Raw genomic sequence first — 17,338 nt, 5'->3', positions numbered from 1 at the left:
AAGTAGGAAGATCGGTAGGAGAAGAAAGGGGATAAACTGAGGGGAATGAACCATGAGAGTCTATGGACTCTTGGAAACAAACTGAGGGCTTCAGGGCAGGTGGGGGGAAATGGGATAGGCTGGTAATGAGTATTAAGGAGGGCACGTATTGCATGGTGCACTGGGTGTTATACGCAAGTGATGAATCATGGAACTTTACATCAAAAACTAGGGATGTACTGTATGGTGACTAACATAATATAATAAAAAGTATTATTATAAAAAAAAAGAAAGAGCTTATTTGCAGGTAGTATATTGGGGGGGGGGGCATGATCCCAGGGAATGGGTATGTGGAACTGGAAAGGAATGAAACAGGCAGGGGAAAAGGCCTATTCAAGGTTGTGTTACTGAGTTGATCACTACTTTGGCCAACTGGGACTAGTTTCCACAAGTGACCTTAGGAGGAGCCATAGTGAATGCACAGAATTATTCATCATTCACTTCAATGACTCCTTCTTTTCATTGATCAAGGATGGCCAAGTGGGTTATTCAATCCCACTTACTTCTAGGTTGCATATACATATGAGGTCTATGGGTTCCCACACATTAGAAAGAAAGATAATGTGTCCACAATTGTTAAGTCACACCTTTGCAAATCTGTGAGCTGCAGCAATGACTAGAATAAAAAATGGGTTGAGGGCATGTGAGGTGGAGCACAGAAAGAGTCCAATACAGTATTTCTTAGGTTTCAAAATTATTTGAACTCATCATTTCTTGTTTTTTTTTTTTTTCCATTCAAGTTTCTCTTCAAATTCAGTTGGTTAACATTCCGTGTAATCTTAGTTTCAGGTGTACAAGGTAATGATTCAACACTTACATACAATACCCAGTGCTCATCACAAGTGCCATCCTTAATCACCATGACCTATTTAACCCCCCCCCAACAACTCCCCTCTGGTAACTACCAGTTGGTTCTCTATAGTTAATAATCTGTTTCTTGCTTTTCCTCTCTTTTTTATTCCCCCATATTCATTTGTGTTGTCTTTTAAAATCCACATTTAGTGAAATCATATGGCATTTGTCATTTTCTGACTTATTTCACTTAGCATAATACTCTCTACCTCCATCCATATCATTGCAAATTACAGGATTTCATTCTTTTTTTATGGCTGAGGAATAGTCCATTGTGTATACATACCACATCTTCTTTATCCATTCATCAGTCAGTGGACATTTGGGCTCTTTCCATAATTTGGCTATCATTGATGCTTCTATAAACATTGATGTGCATGTATCCCTTTGAATTAGTATTTTTGTATTTCTTGGGTTAATACCTAGTAGTGTAATTGTTGGATCATAGGGTAGTTCTACTTTTCAGTTTTTGAGGAAACTCCATAGTGTTTTCCAGAGTGGCTGCACCAGTTTGCATTCCCACCAACAGTTGTAAGAGGGTTCTCCTTTCTCCACATCTTCACCAACACCTGTTTTTTCCTGTGTTGTTAATTTTAGTCATTCTGACAGGTGTGAGGTGATATCTCATTGTCATTTTGATATGTATTTCCCTGATGCTAAGTGATGTTGATCATCTTTCATATGTCTGTTGGCCAGCTGTATGTCTTCTTTGGAAAAATGTCGATACATGTCTTCTCCCCATTTTGTAACTGGATTGTTTTTTGGGTGTTCAGTTTTACATGTTCTTTATATACATCAGATACTAACCCTTTATCAATTATGTCATTTGCAAATATCTTCTTCCATCTCTAAGATTGCCTTTTAGTTTTGTTGATTGTTTCCTTCACTGTGCAGAAGCTTTTATTTTGATGAAGTCCCATGAGTTTATTTCTTGTTATCTTTCCCTTGCCTCAGGAGACCTATCAGGAAAGAAGTTACAAGGGCTGATGTCAAAGAGGTTACTGCCTGTGTTCTCCTCTATGATTTTAATGGTTTCCTATATCACATTTAGCTATATCATCCATTTTTAATTCATTTTTGTGTATGGTTTAAAACAGTGGTTTAGTTTCATTTTTTCCATGTTGCTGCCCAGTTTTCCCAACATTTATTGAAGAGACTGTCTTTTTTCCTTTGGATATTCTTTCCTGCTTTGTCAAATATTGATTGACCATAGAGTTGTGAGTTCATTTCTGGGTTCTCTATTCTGTTCCATTGATCTGTTTGTTTTTGTGTCAGTACCTTAGTGTCTTGATCACTACAGCTTTGTCATATAGCTTGATGTACAGAATTGTGATGTCTTCAACTTTCCTTTTCTTTTTCAAGATTGTTTTGGCTATTCCAGGTCCTTTCTGGTTCCATCCAATTTTAGAATTGTTGGTTCTAACTCTGAGAAAAATGCTGGTGGTATTTTGATAAGGATTGCAGTAAATGTGTAGATTACTTAGGGTAGTATACACGTTTTAGCACTACTTGTTCTTCCAATCCATGAGAATGAAATGTCTTTCCATTTCTTTGTGTCATCAGTGTCTTTCATCAGTGTTTTATAGTTTGCAGAATATAGGTCTTTCACTTCTTTGGTTAAGTTTATTCCTAGGTATCTTATTTTGTTTGGTGCAATTGAAAATGGGATTGATTCCTTAATTTCTTTCTGCTGCTTCATTATTGGTATATAGAAATGCAACATAGTTCTGTATGTTGATTTTGTATACTGCAACTTCACTGAGTTCATGTATTAGTTCAAGCAATTTTTCAGTGGAGTCTTTCAGTTTTTCTATATAGAGTATCATGTCATTCAAATAGTGAAAATTTGACTTCTTCCTTATTGATTGGGATACTTTTGTTTCTACCTATTGTCTGATTACTGTGGCTAGGACTCCCACTACTATGTGAAATAATAGTGGTGAGAGTGGACATCCCTGTCTTGTTCCTGATTGTAGAGGAAGACACTCAATTTTCTCCACTGAGGATGGTATTAGCTGTGGTTGTTTTTGTATATGGCCTTATTATGTTGTAGTATGTTCCCTCTACCTCTACTTTGTTGAAGCTTTTATCATGAATGGATGCTGAACTTTGTCCCATGCTTTTTCTGCATATATTGGAAGGATTATATGGTTCTTATCCCTTCTTTTATTAATGTGGTGTATCACATTGATTGATTTGCAAATATTGCAGCCCTGGAATAAATCCCACTTGAGAGTGGTGAATGATTATTTTAATATACTGTTGGGTTTGGTTTGCCAGTATTTTGTTGAGAATTTTTGCATCCATATTCATCAGTGATATTGGCCTGTAGATCTCATTTTTAGTGGCATCTTTATGTGGTTTTGGAGTCAGGGTATACTATAGTATTGGTCTTAGAGTATAAATTTGGAAGTGTTCCTTCCTTTTCTACTTTTTGGAATAGTTTGAGAAGAATAGTTAATAAAACTTCTTTAAATATTTGGTAGAATTTACCTGTGAAGCTATCTGGCCTTGGACTTTGGTTTATTGGGAGATTTTTGATTACTGATTCTATTGATTTTGATTACTGATTCAATTGCTTTGCTGTTCAAGTATTCTATTCCTTCATGTTTCAGTTTTAGTCATTTATATGTTTCTAGGAATTTGTCCATTTCTTCCAAGCTGTCCAATTTTTTGGCATAACTTTCTCATAATATTCTCATATCAGCATAATTCAAAGAAACCAATATTTTCATTTTCCTATAATTCTTTGTAATTCTGTGATTTGGTTGCACTTTCACCTCTCCCATTTTTCATTTTATTTCTTTGGGTCCTTTCTCTTTTCTTTTTGGTAAGTCTGGCTGGGGTTCATCAATTTTATTAATTTTTTCAAAGAATAAGCTCTGGTTTCATTGATTTATTCTACTGGAATTTTTTGTTGTTGTTTTTTTCCATATCATTTATTTCTGCTCTAAATCTTTATTATTTCCTTCCTTTTGCTGACTTTAGGCTTCCTTGGTGTTTTTTATATAGTTCCTTTAGGTATAAGGTTAGGTTTGTCATTTTTGCTATTTCTTGTTTCTTGAGGTGGGCCTGTATTGCAATATACCTCCCGCTTATGACTGCTTTTGCTGCATCCCAAAGGTTTTAGACTTTCTTTTTCCATTTCCATTTCCATGTATTTTTTAAATTTCTTCTTTAATTTCCTGGTTGATCCATTCATTCTTTTGTAGGGTGTTCTTTAACTTCCATGTATTTGTAGTCTTTCCATATTTTTTCTTGTGGTTAACTTCAGCTTTCCTAGCTTTGTGGTCAGAAAATATGCTGGTGGTCTGGTATGATCTCAATCCTTTAGTACTTGTTGAAGACTGATTTGTGACTTATGTGATTTATTATGGAGAATATTTCATGTGTACTTGAAAAGAATCCATATTCTTGTAGCAGCATATAGATGGGTCTTGTTTTGTTTTGTTTTCATCCATTCTGAGACCTTGTGCCTTTTGATTGGAGCATTTAATCCATTTACATTCAGAGTAATTATTTATAAATATGAATTTCATGACTTTTATTACTTGTTTTGTCATTGTTTCTCAAGATTTTCTCTGTTCCTTTCTAGTCTTTGTCACTTTTGGTCTTTCCCACTCAAAGAGTCCCCTTTAATATTTCTTGCAGGGCTAGTTTAATCATCACAAACTCCTTTAGATTTTGTTTGTCTGGGAAATCCTTTATCTCTCCTTCTATTCTGAATGATAGCCTTGCTGGATAGAGTATTCTTGGCTACAGATCTTTCCCATTCAGCCCTTTGAATATATCATGACACTTCTTGCCTGCTACATTTCTGTGGGGGTATCTGCTGCTAACATTATTTGGCTTCCCTTGTAAGTTAGAGACTACTTTTGTCTTGGTGCTTAAGATTTTTTTCTTTATTTCTATTTTGCAAATTTAACTACAATATGTCTTGGTGTTGGCCTACTTTTGCTGATTTTGATGGGAGTTCTCTGTGTCTCCTGGATTTGGAAGTCTGTTTCCTTCCCCAAATTAAAAAAGTTTTCAGCTATAATTTCCTTAAATAAACCTTCTGCCCCCTTTCCTCTCTCTTCTTCTGGGATTCCTATGATACAAATGTTATTATGTTTCATGGAGTCACTGAGTTCCTTAAGTTTACTTTTGTAATCCAAGATTTTTCTTTGACTCTTTTGATCAGCTTCATTATTTTCCATAATGCTATCTTCAATATCATTTATTCATTCCTCTGCTTCTTCCATCCTTTTAGTCATTACATACAGTTAGTTTTGAATCTCAGTTATTGCATTTTTCATTTTGTCCTGATTGGATTTAAGTTCTTTTATTTCTAAGGTAAGGGTATCCGTGATGTCTTCCATGCTTTTCTCAATTCCAGCTAGTATCATTATGATTGTTCCTTTAAATTCTGGATCAGGAAAATTATATCTGTTTGATAGATCCCTGGCCATGACCTTTTTCTTGTCCTGTCTTCTGGGTTGAATTCCTCCATCTTGGCATTTTGTCTAAGTTTCTGCCTTCTTCCGTGTGTTAAAGAAGCCTGTTATATTTCATGCTTTTGAAAGTAATGGCTTTATGATGAAGAGGTCATATAGGGTCCAAGGTCTGGTGCTTCATGTTATATCTCTGGTGTGTGCTATGTGTGCTCTGCTCATGTGTTTTGGTGCCTCTGTCCTTCAGGCCTGTCATCTGCAGAGGCTTTCCTTGCCTGCAATGGGCAGTGTTTGGTCTTTGGCCAGAATATTATGAGTTTTAACTAGTTCTGCTCTGGTTTACTTAAATGAGACCTGATAGTACTTCCCTCAGAACTGAAGCCTTCTAGAACTTTCTGGTCAGGGGATGTGGTATGGGCTGGGGTTTCTGCTTGTTTTCTGAGGAAGGGGTCTGTTATGCTGGGATTAAGGCAAGTTTGACCAAGAAGGGCAGCACTGGCAGAGTGCAGGAGTGTCAGACATGGTGTTAGCTGGTTAGGCAGCCGGTGTTGGAGTTGTGCTGTCTACAGCACATAGCTTTGTTTTTATCTGGGGGCAGAGGTGGGAAATGGCTCCAGCCAACTCCATTGTCTCCAGAGAGGGGTCTCCATGCATGTTGCCTCTCAGGGAGGCACTTCAAGAAGAGTGCATCATGTCCCATTGTGTTCCAGGGACTTTTCAGATCTCTGTTTGCACACTATTTGCCTTCAGGTTGTTTGCCTACCTTCTCTCCAGGAGCAGAATAGTACCTTCTGGTCTCTATCCCAACCAAGCCATCTGACTTTTAAAACTCCAGGTTTTAGGGACATGGTGTGGGTAGGGTCCTGTACAATCTTCTGGGGGAAAGTTCTATCACCTTGCAGCTGAAGCAATTTTGACTCATAAGGACGGTTGCTCCAGAGCAAAGTGTTGTGGAACTTAGTATAAGCAAGTTAGGCAGCCAGTTTGGGGCCTGACCTGCTTCCACCAGGTGGCTCTGTGTTTATACTGAGGGGCAGAGGAGGGAAATGGTGCAAGCATGTTCCTTTGTCCTGGGAGAGGTGTGTCATTGAACACTACCTCTCAGCAAAGCACTCTGAAAAGAAAGAATAATCTCCCCACTGTGTGCCACAGGTGTTCTTTAGATTGCTTTTCCAGGCTGTCTGGCCTTGGGTTGTTTGCCTGCCTTCTCCTCAGGAGTAATGCTGTACCCTCAGGGCTCTATCCCAGCCATGCTGACTGACATTTAAAACTCCAGTCTTTAAGCCCCACTGATTAAAGAACTCAGGAAAATCAGCTTCTCTCATTTTTCCAGCCAATGACTTTGTGGAAGTGTTGTCCTTGTGCGTTCCTCTCTATGTCCCTCTCTCTCTTGCCCTTCTCCACGACCATGCCTACCTGACCTACACAGCACCTGCAATCGATTTTTCCCCAAACAACATCTCCACACTTCCTACCTTCTTCAATGTGGCTTCTTCTCTCCCTTAGTTATAGAGTTTGTTTTGTCAGTCTTCAGTTTGATTTCTGGGATATTTAGAATGATTTGATAGTATCTAGCTGTGTTCATGGGACGAGAGAAGCATAGGGTCCTCGTACTCCTCCACATCTTCCTCTACTCCTTATGATATCTTGTATCTATTCTTATGCTCTCTTTTTATTTCTAATGTTATTTGTGCATTTTCTCCTTATCTTCTTTCCCAGGGTTTTTGTTTGTTTGTTTTGATTTGTTTGCTTACCAGTATTTTCAAAGAATTACTTGTCAGTTTTATTAATTGGCTTTATTTATTTTTCCATTTATTAATTTCTGCTTCTTCTTTTATTATTTCTTCCTTCAACTTACTTAATTATGTCCACTTAATCAAAATTAATGATTTTATCATCAGGTCTTCTAGAATTTCTTGTCTTACCAGACATTCTTCTCTCTTCCCTTAACTGCTCTATTTTTTTTTTTTCTGTAGGAAACCCATGTCACGCAGTTCTGGTCCATCTAACCTTTCTATAAATTCAGCCATATGTGTTGAACCAGGACAAGACTTGGTAAAACAGAGGACTCCAATTCTCTGCCTTTAAAATACTTCAAGAATGGGCACATAGCCTAAGTACAGCTATTTTGTTCCCTAAGAACCGCTAATGTGGATGCTGGAAGAAACAGGGGCTTTTGTACTTGCGTGGTTTTAACTATAAACTTGCTATGCTAATTAAATGAATTAATCATATATAAAAATGTTTGATAGACCATGTGGAATTTATGCTGCACCAATTTATGTTATGTGACTATATACCCTAAATGCAGGCAAAGTGTCTATAAAAAATTATCTTTATCACTACGTAAAGTTGTGTGTGTGTGTATATATATATATATATATATATATATATATATATATATATATATATATATATATTTAATAGTAACATTACATCTCCCTGGAGTGCCTAGATGGCTCAGTAGGTTAACTGTCTGCCATCAACTCAGATCATGATCCTGGGGTTCTGGGATCAAACCCTGTGTTGGGCTTCCTGCTCAGCAGTGAGCTTACTTCTCCCTCTCCCTCTGTCCCTCTTCCCTGCTAGTTCTGTCTCTTTCTTTCTCCCTCTCCCTCTCTCTTTCTGTTTCTGTCTCACTCTCTTGCACGCACTCTCTCTCTCTCAAATAAAAAACAAAATCTTCAAAAACAACCAACAGCATTACATTTACCCAAGGTATTTGTGTTTTAACTAACATTGAAAGGTTTTCTAGAGGAAATTTAATGTTAATGCTGAGGCACTGTATTGATTTCACTATGTTTGGTCCAGCTTAAGACACCTGGATGACCAAGTGCTCTTCATACAACTCTATTTGGGGCAGAAAATGAGGCAGCCAACACTTATTAAGCCTAAGACAAATTAGAAATTACTAAGCTTTCAGGAAATGTGTTCAAAGTGATTATAGTTTCTGAATTGCCCATGTATTTTCAGTTGATTCAGGCAGAAACTGTCATCAAGAAATAACTTTGCATCTTGTAAATCTGCATGCATTTCTAAAATAAATAAATACACTGATAGGTCATCATGTAATGCATTTGTCTCAATCTGCCCAAAGGCAGTTTCAAACACAAGCAAAGTTCTGGTTTGTTTCACTGTAGTTCAGAAATGCAGACCGTGCACTAGCCAATATGTCAATTCTTGAAAGTAAAAAACAAAGGTCCTAATAAAGTTGTGAATTCAATATGAGTTTCATCATTGCTCAGGAGGAGCACAAATATTATAAGCAATAAATTATTCACAAAGTTCTAACTGTTCATAGCTGAAATATGAGTGATCTTGACACATCACAGTGAAAACTATCCAGAATTTTATATTCTTGACAAATCATAACGAAAAGTTTATTTGAGCTATTTGGATTTTTTTTGTTTAAATTATTTTAAATTTAATACATATATAGTGTATTATTAGTTTTAGAGATAGGGTTTAGGGATTCATCAGTTGCATATTACACCCAGTGCTCATTCCATCAAGTGCCCTCCTTAATGCCCATCACCCAGTTACCACATCCCCCCACCTACCTCCCCTCCAACAACCACCAGTTTATTTCCTAGAGTTCATTGTCTCTTATTATTTGTCCCCCTCTTGATTTTCATCTTTGTTTTCCTTCCCAATTATATATATTTCAGATATATGATATCTTCTTTATCCATTCATTTGTCCATGGACATCTGGACTCTTTCCATATTTTGGCTATTGTCGACATTGCTGCTATAAATATTGGGGTGCATGTGCCCCTTAGAATCACTGTTTATATCTTTTGGATAAATACATACCAGTGTAATTGCTGAGTCAAAGGGTAGCTCTAATTTTAACTTTCTGAGGAACCTTAATACTATTTCCCAGAGTGGCTGCACTAGTTTGTATTCCCACCAACAGTCCAAGAGTGTTCCCCTTTCTCTGCCTTCTAGGCAACATCGTCTGTTTCCTCACCTGTTATTTTTAGCCATTCTGACTGATGTGAGGTGGTGTCTCACTGTCACATTGTGGTTTTGATTTGTATTTTCCTGAAGCTGAGTGATATTGAACATTTTTTCAAGTGTCTGTTGGCCATTTGTATGCCTTCTTTGGAGAAATGTCTGTTGATGTCTTCTGCCCATTTCTTGTATGGATTTTTTTGTTTTTTGGGTATTGAGTTTCATAAGTTCTTCAGAGACTTTGGACACTAACCCCTTATCTGATGAGACATTTGCAAATATTTTCTCACATTCCATAGGTTGCCTTTCAGTTTTGTTGACTGTTTCTTTTGCTGTGCAAAATCTTTTTTATCTTGATTAAGTCCCAATCGTTCAGTTTTGCTTTTCTACCTCTTGCCTTTGAAGACGTGTCTAGAAAGAAGTTGTTGTCACTGAGGTCAAAGAGGTTTTTGTCTGTGTTCTCTAGGATTTTGATGGATACCTGTCAGACATTTAGGTCTTTCATCCACTTGAATTTATTTTTGTGTCTGGTATGAGAAAGTAGTCCAGTTTCATTCTACTGCAAGTGGCTGTCCAATTTTCCCAACACCATTTGTTGAAGAGACTGTCCTTTTTGAATAAGATATTCTTTCCTGTTTTTTTTGAGAATTAGTTGACCATAGAGTTGAGGGTCCATTTCTGGGTTTTCTATTCCGTTCTATTGATATATGGGTCAGCTTTTGTGCTACTACAGTACTGTCACAATGATCACAGCTTTGTAATACATTTTGAAGTCTGGAATTGGGATCCCTCTAACTTCGGTTTCCTTTTTCAACAATCCTCTGAATACTCAGGGTCTTTTCTGGTTCCATACACATTTGAGGATTTTTTTTTCTAGATTTGTGAAATATGCTGATGGTATTTTGATAGGGATTGCATTAAATGTGTAGATTGCTTTGAGTAGCATGGACATTTTAACAATACTTGTTTTCTGATCCATGATCATGGAATGTTTTTCCATTTTTTCGTCTTCCTCAACTTCTTTTGGAAGTGTTCTATAGTTTTCAGAGTACAGATCCTTTCCCTCTTTGGCTCGGCTTATTCCTAGGTGTCTTCTGGATTTTGGTGCAAGTGTAAATGGGATCAATTCCTTGATTTCTCTTTCTTCTGTCTCATTGTTAGTGTATAGAAATGCAACTGACTTTTGTGCATTGGTTTTATATCCTGCCATGTTGCTGAATTCCTGTAGGAGTTCCAACAATTTTTGCGTGGAGTCTTTTGGGTTTTCTACATCGAGTATCATGTCATCTGTGAAGAATGAAAGTTTCTGGTTTCTCCTTTGCCAATTTGAATGCATTTTATTTCTTTCTCTTGTCTGATTGTTGAGGCCAATACTCCCAGGACTATGTTGAACAGCAGTGGTGAAAGTGGACATCCAGGTCGTGTTCCTGACCTTAGAGGAAAAGCTCTCAGCTTTTCCCCATTGGGAGGATAATCGCTGTGGGTCTTTCACATATGGCTTTTAGGATATTGCAGTATGTTCCCTCTATCCCTACACTGTGGAGGGTTTTGATCAAGAAAGGATGCTCTACTTTGGCAAATGCTTTTCTGCCTCTGTTGAGAGGACCATATGGTTCTTGTCCTTTCTTTTGTTGATGTGGTGTATCACATTGCTTGATTTGCAGATGTTGAACCATCCCTGCAACCCAGGAATAAACCCCACTTGGTCATGGTGAATAATCCTTTTAATGTACTGTTGGATCCTACTGGCTACTATCTTGGTGAGAATTTTGGCATCCATGTTCATCAGGGACATTGGTCTGTAATTCTCCTTTATGGCAGGATCCTTCTCTGGTTTTGGGATCGAGGTAATGCCGGCCTCATAGAACAAGTTTGGAATTTTTCCATCCATTTCTATTTTTTGAAACAGCTTCAGAAGAATAGGTATTAGGTCTTCTTTAAATGTTTGGTAGAATTCCGCTGGGAAGCCATCCAGCCATGGACTCTTGTTTGTTGGGAGATTTTTGATTACTGCTTCAATTTCTTTGCTGATTATGGTCTGTTCAGGTGTCCCATTTCTTCCTGTTTCTGTTTTGGTAGTTTATATGTTTCTAGGAATGCATCCATTTCTTCCAGATTGCCTAATTTGTTGGCATAGAGTTGCTCGTGATATTTTCTTATACTTGTTTCTATTTCTTCAGTGCTGGTTGTGATCTCTCCTCTTTCATTCATGCTTTCATTTATTTGAGTCCTTTCTCTTTTCTTTTTGACAAGTATGGCTAGGGCTTTATCGATCTTATGAATACTTTAAAAGAACCAACTCCCAGGTTTGTTGTTCTGTTCTACTGGTTCTTTGATTTCTATATCATTGATTTCTGCTCTAATCTTTATTATTTCTCCTCTTCCGCTCAATTTAGTCTTTATTTGGTGTTCTTTTTCCAACCTCTTTTGGTGTAAGGTTAGGTGTGCATTTGAGACTCTTGTTTTTTGAGAAAGGCCTGTATTGCTACATACTTCTCTCTTAGGACTGCCTTTGCTGCATCCCAAAGGTTCTGAACTGTCATGTTTCCATCTTCATTTGCTTCCATGTGTTTTTTAAATTCTTCTTTAATTTCCTGCTTGACCCATTCATTCTTTAGTAAGATGCTCTTTAACCCCCATGTATTTGTGTTCCATCCAAATTTCTTCTTGTGGTTGACTTCATGTTTTAAAGCATTGTGGTCTGAAAATATGCATGGTATAATCTCAATCCTTTTGTACTGGTTGAGACCTGTTGTTTGACCCAGCATGTGATCTATTCTGGAGAGTGTTCCATGTGAACTCGAGAGGAATGTGTATTCTGGTGCTTTAGGAGAAAAAGTTCTGAATATATCTGTGAAGTCCATCTGGTCCAGTAGATCATTCAAGTCCCTTGTTTCCTTGTTGATCTGCTTAGATGATCTGTCCATTGCTGTGAGTGGGATGTTAAATTTCCCTATTATTATTATTACCAGTGAGTTTCTTTAATTCTGTCATTAATTGGTTTGTATAATTGGCCCCCAATTTAGAGGCATGAATATTTATAATTGTTAGATCTTCTTGTTGGGTCAAACCCTTTATTATGATATAGTGTCCTTATTCATCTCTTATTACAGTCTTTAAAATCTAGTTTGTCGGCTATAAGGATTGGTACTCCAGCTTTCTCTTGACTATCACCGGCATGATAAATTGTTCTCTACCCCTCACTTTCAATCTGGAAGTGTGTTTGGATCTAAAATGAGTCTCCTGTAAACAGCATATCGATGGGTCTTTTTTTTTTATCCTTTCTGAAACCCCATGTCTTGGTTATTTAGTCCATTTACATCAGAGTAATTATTGAAAGATATGAATTTAGTGCCATTGTATTACCTGTGAAGTCACTGTTCCTGGAGATTGTCTCTATTCCTTTCTGATCTTTGTTACTTTTGGGCTCTGTCTTTGCTCAAAGCCTCCCTTATAATATTTCTTGCAGCTCTGGTTCAGTGTTCTGAAATTCCTTTAGTTGTTGTTTGTCTTGGAAACTCTTTATCTCTCCTTCTATTCTGATTGACAGCCTTGCTGGATAAAGTATCCTTGGCTGCATATTTTTCCCATTTAGCACCTTAAATATATCATGACAGTCCTTTCTGGCCTGCCAGGTCTCTGGAAAGGTCTGCTGCCAGCCTTACGTGTCTATCTTTGTAGGTTGAGGAGCTCTTGTCCCAATCTGCTTTCAGAATTTTCTCCTTATCTCTGCCATTTGCAAGCTTCACTATTATGTGTCCCGATATTGACCTGTTTTTATTGATTTGGAGGGTGGGTTCTCTAAGTCTCCTGAAGTTGAGTGCCTGTTTCCTTCCCCAAATTATTGAAGTTCCCAGCTATAACTTGTTCAATAAAACTTCTGCCCCTCTCTCTCCTCTTCTTCTGGGATCCCTATTATTCTAATATTATTACACTTTATCCTATCACTGCTCTCTCAAATTCTCCCTTTGTGATCCAGTAGTTGTTTTCCTCTCTTTTTATCAACTTCCTTATTCTCCATCATTTTGTCTTCTTTATCATTGACTCTTTTCTGCCTCAATTATTCTAGCAATTAGAGTCTCCATTTTTTACTGTATCTCATTAATGCATTTTTAATTTCAGCCTGATTAGATTTTATTTTTTTTAGTTCTTCAGTAAGTATTCTGTATTGTCTTCTATGCTTTTTTCAAGCCCAGCTAGTATCTTTAAAATCATTGTTTTGAATTCTAGTTCCAACATCTTATTTATATCCATATTGATTAAATCCTTGGCACTCAATACTGCCACCTGTTCTTTCTTTTGGGGTGAGTTCCTCTGTCTCATCATTATGTCTAGAAAGAATAGATGAAAGAGAGAGAAAAGACAAAAATAGCAACAATAACACCAGAGAAATACAAACTAAACAAACCAGAATATAACAGAAACAAAACAAAATAAGAAAGTATCAAACAAGAAGTAATACAGAACAAAACAATAAACTAGATTCTGGGTGTATTTTGGTCTGTTCATTTAAAGAAACTAGATCCCAAAATAGGAAAGAAAGAAAAACTTATATATATACACAAAAATACAATAAAATACAGTGAAGGAAACCAAAACAAAAAATATGTAGTTACATACCATATGTATGTAATAAAAGTTAAAAAAGAGTTAAAGAAAAGAATTGATAAAGTAAGAAAATACCTGAGGGGAAAAAAAAAAACTGAGAGACCACAGAATAATTAATAGTAATAATAATAATAATAATAATAATAATAATACCTCAAATGCTATACACTGTTTTCCCCCAGAGCTGAAGGTTTGTAGCCCTCTATGATCAGTAAACTTCATGAGAACCAGTTTTTTGTGCTAGTCTTCTGGGGGAGGGGACTGTTGTGCTGATTCTCAGATGTCTTTGCTGGGGTGAAATTGCCCCTCCCTTGCCAGGGGGCCCAGCTCATTGTAAGTGACCCAGGATTGCTGTATGCGGTGTTGTTTTGCTCTCTGAAGGCTTTCAGCATCATCAGGGAGGTGAAAATGGTGGTACCCCAATCTCTAGCCCTGGAGCTGAAAGTTCATGCCCCCCCACTCTTCAGTGAAGCGTTCTATCACTTTCATCTCCCTGGTTTCCTTTTGAACTCTGTCTTCAGCAAGCCAGTGACCCAGTGTTTTTTTCTCAGGCATGTGACCCAGTTTCCAGTCTCCAAACTTTACAGACTCCTATGGCATGGACCCACACCATTTCTCATGGGGGAGGGAGGTGGTTCTCACCTCGCTTTTGCCTTTGGCTGGGCCCAGCCCAGAAAGGGGCCATGTCACTCTGCAGCAGTTCACAGTTTATGGCAACACTGAGCAGAATGCTGGCACCTAGACTCACTGTTTTCAGCCAGCTTCCCTGCTCCAATGCCTGGGAACTCCGTGGCACTCAGGCACTGGCATTTTTTTTGTGTGTGACCTGGAGGTGTCTGAGACCATGCTGTTCCACCTGGGATCTGCCCCACTCCACCACCTGAGCACTTTTAAACCAGAAATATTCCTAGTCACTGTAGCAGACTTCTAAAATTTCTGATTTGGAGCTCAACTGCTTGTAATACTTTGTAGTAGTCTCCTTAAGTAGGCTCCTCCCCATGTGGTATCCTCTGATATATCACCCAGTATTCATGTCTCTGTACCACCTACCTTGCAAAAAGTGATTGTTTTTCCATTTGTAGAATTGCAGCAATTCTTTTCTCAGATCTCCGATTGATTTCACACGTGTTCAGAATGATTTGATAACTATCCAGCTGAATTCCAGGGACCACAAAATTAGGGTCCTCTAGTCCTCTGCCATCTTAACTCCTCCCTATTTGGGGTATTTGTAATAAAGTGTACGAACATTCAATGATGAGCTAATTACTTTTCTATAAACAGAATCAATTTTTATGTGGCTTAAAAATAAATAATGACCAATTTCCTTGAAGATCACTGAGAGAAGACCCATTCAAAGCATAACAAGATGTTCAATAATATTTAGCAATATATTCAGCCTCATATTTCTAGATTTAGTATAAATACAACCTAGTATTTGCACTTATTTGAACTCAGTTAGATGTACCACACCCATATATATAGTGGAAAATGATACTATGAATAAGTCACCTTGAGGCTTCGACTCAACATGATATGTGTTGTCTTTTATTTTTGGACCACAGAGTTATAAATGAATGGACACTTGTGCATATTTTCTTCAGGGAGCTGTTGTAAAGATAATTGAGTTATAAAATAGTTTAAACTTTTGGCCTAAAGTGCAACACAAATTGAACTAGGAAAATGAATGTAAACTCACCTGTTCAATACCTAATATCTATAAAAAGGTGGACCCAAGAAGACATTTGATAAATACACTCAGTCACTTTCTCCTAAGCTTGCTTGTGATTTTTAAGGGGGAAGGAGGCACAATATAGCATATTGTGAAGTTCTGTGTCTCTGGAATGGTGCAACCTGGATTTGAATGTCTGCCTCAATACTTATTAGCAGTGGGCATTTTCTATGTTGTTTACGCTTCCCCAGTTTCAGTTCCCTCTCTAAAAATGGTCAAAAAACTGCCTCACTCATAAGGTTGTTGTGAGGATTAAATTTTTTGGTTATGTTTTAATACATTTAATTTCAATAAATGACATATTAATAAACAATATATAACCAATTGCATTATTATAATGGTGTGATTAGGGAGGGTTCTCTAGAGAAACAGAACAAACAGATTGTATATATCTATAGAAAAAGATTTATTACAAGGAATGAGCTCATACAATTATGGAGGCTGGCAAGTACCAAGATCTGCAGGTTGAGTTTGCAAACTAGAGACTCAGGAGAAGCTATTTTTTAATTCAAGTCCAAGAACATGCAAACAAACAAAGCTGATGTCTTAGTCTGAAAGCTGTCAGACATGAAGAATTATTCTTCTCTTTTTAAAGTTTCATTGAAGTATAATTGATATAAAACATTGTGCCTATAGTTAATAATTCCATATTTTACACTTAAAAATTTGTTATGGGTATGGATCTGATGTTAGGTATTCTAACTAAACTTTCCTCCAACACACATACATAGGGGCTGTCAGGTAGGAAGAATTCTTCTTATTCACTGGAGGGTCAGCCTTTTTATTCTATTCAAGCCTTTAAATTATTGGATGAGGCTCACCCACATTAGGGAAAACAACCTGCTTTACTCAGTTTAATGATCCAAATGTTAATCTCAACCAAAAACACCCTCACAAAAACACCCAGAATACTCTTTAACCAAATATCTGGGTACCCTGGGGCCAAGTCAACTTGATTATGTAAATTAACCTTTACAGATGAATGTTAGTAAAATCACATACTGTGTATATATGATGCTACAATAATTTATTAAAACTCCAAAATGTGTTCATATTTCTTATGTTTCTATATAATATCAAACAACAGATTTGAGTGAAAATTTAGTGTGTAAGATTTTATTTTCATATTATTTTGCTTTGCATTTTAACAAAGTGCCCAGTTGTTTGACTAAATTCGTTGGTTGGTTCTCTTTAAATAGTCATGGCTATAGGCATATTGAGTGGAATTTTTACAACCTGGTAATTTTTTTAAAAGGTCCAAAGCTTTCAAACACAGAAAGTCATCACTATATAACACTAGGTTTGAAAATTTATGAGCAGTCTTTCCCACCATTAATCCTTAGGTTGGATTGAAGAACATTATTGAATATATCAGATAAATTGAGCAATAAAGTGATACTAACATGAAATTTTATTTTACTTTTCATCAGCTCAAGTCAATGATTTAAGCTGAGATTTAAATGCATTAAAGGGAAAATAATTTATGGAATAAAAAATGAATTTTCACAGAGATAGCAATACTGGCAAAGAATGCATGACATAAAAACCATGATTAAATTTTCTAAGCTTTAATTGCAATTAATATTGCCCAGTATATCAAATCTGCATTCAAATCATTTTCCCTTAATTGAATGTATTGTGCTTTCTTACAAATTTTTCTATAAGCACTCATGAAAATTTAAATTTTATACAGATGGTTGATTAGACTATAATGCCTAAGA

This window comes from Ursus americanus, chromosome X, assembly GCF_024610735.1.
Source record: "Ursus americanus isolate L20-20 chromosome X, mUrsAme1.1.p, whole genome shotgun sequence".
NCBI classification, from domain to species: Eukaryota; Metazoa; Chordata; class Mammalia; order Carnivora; family Ursidae; genus Ursus; species Ursus americanus.
Note: the sequence above shows the minus strand (reverse complement) of the source record.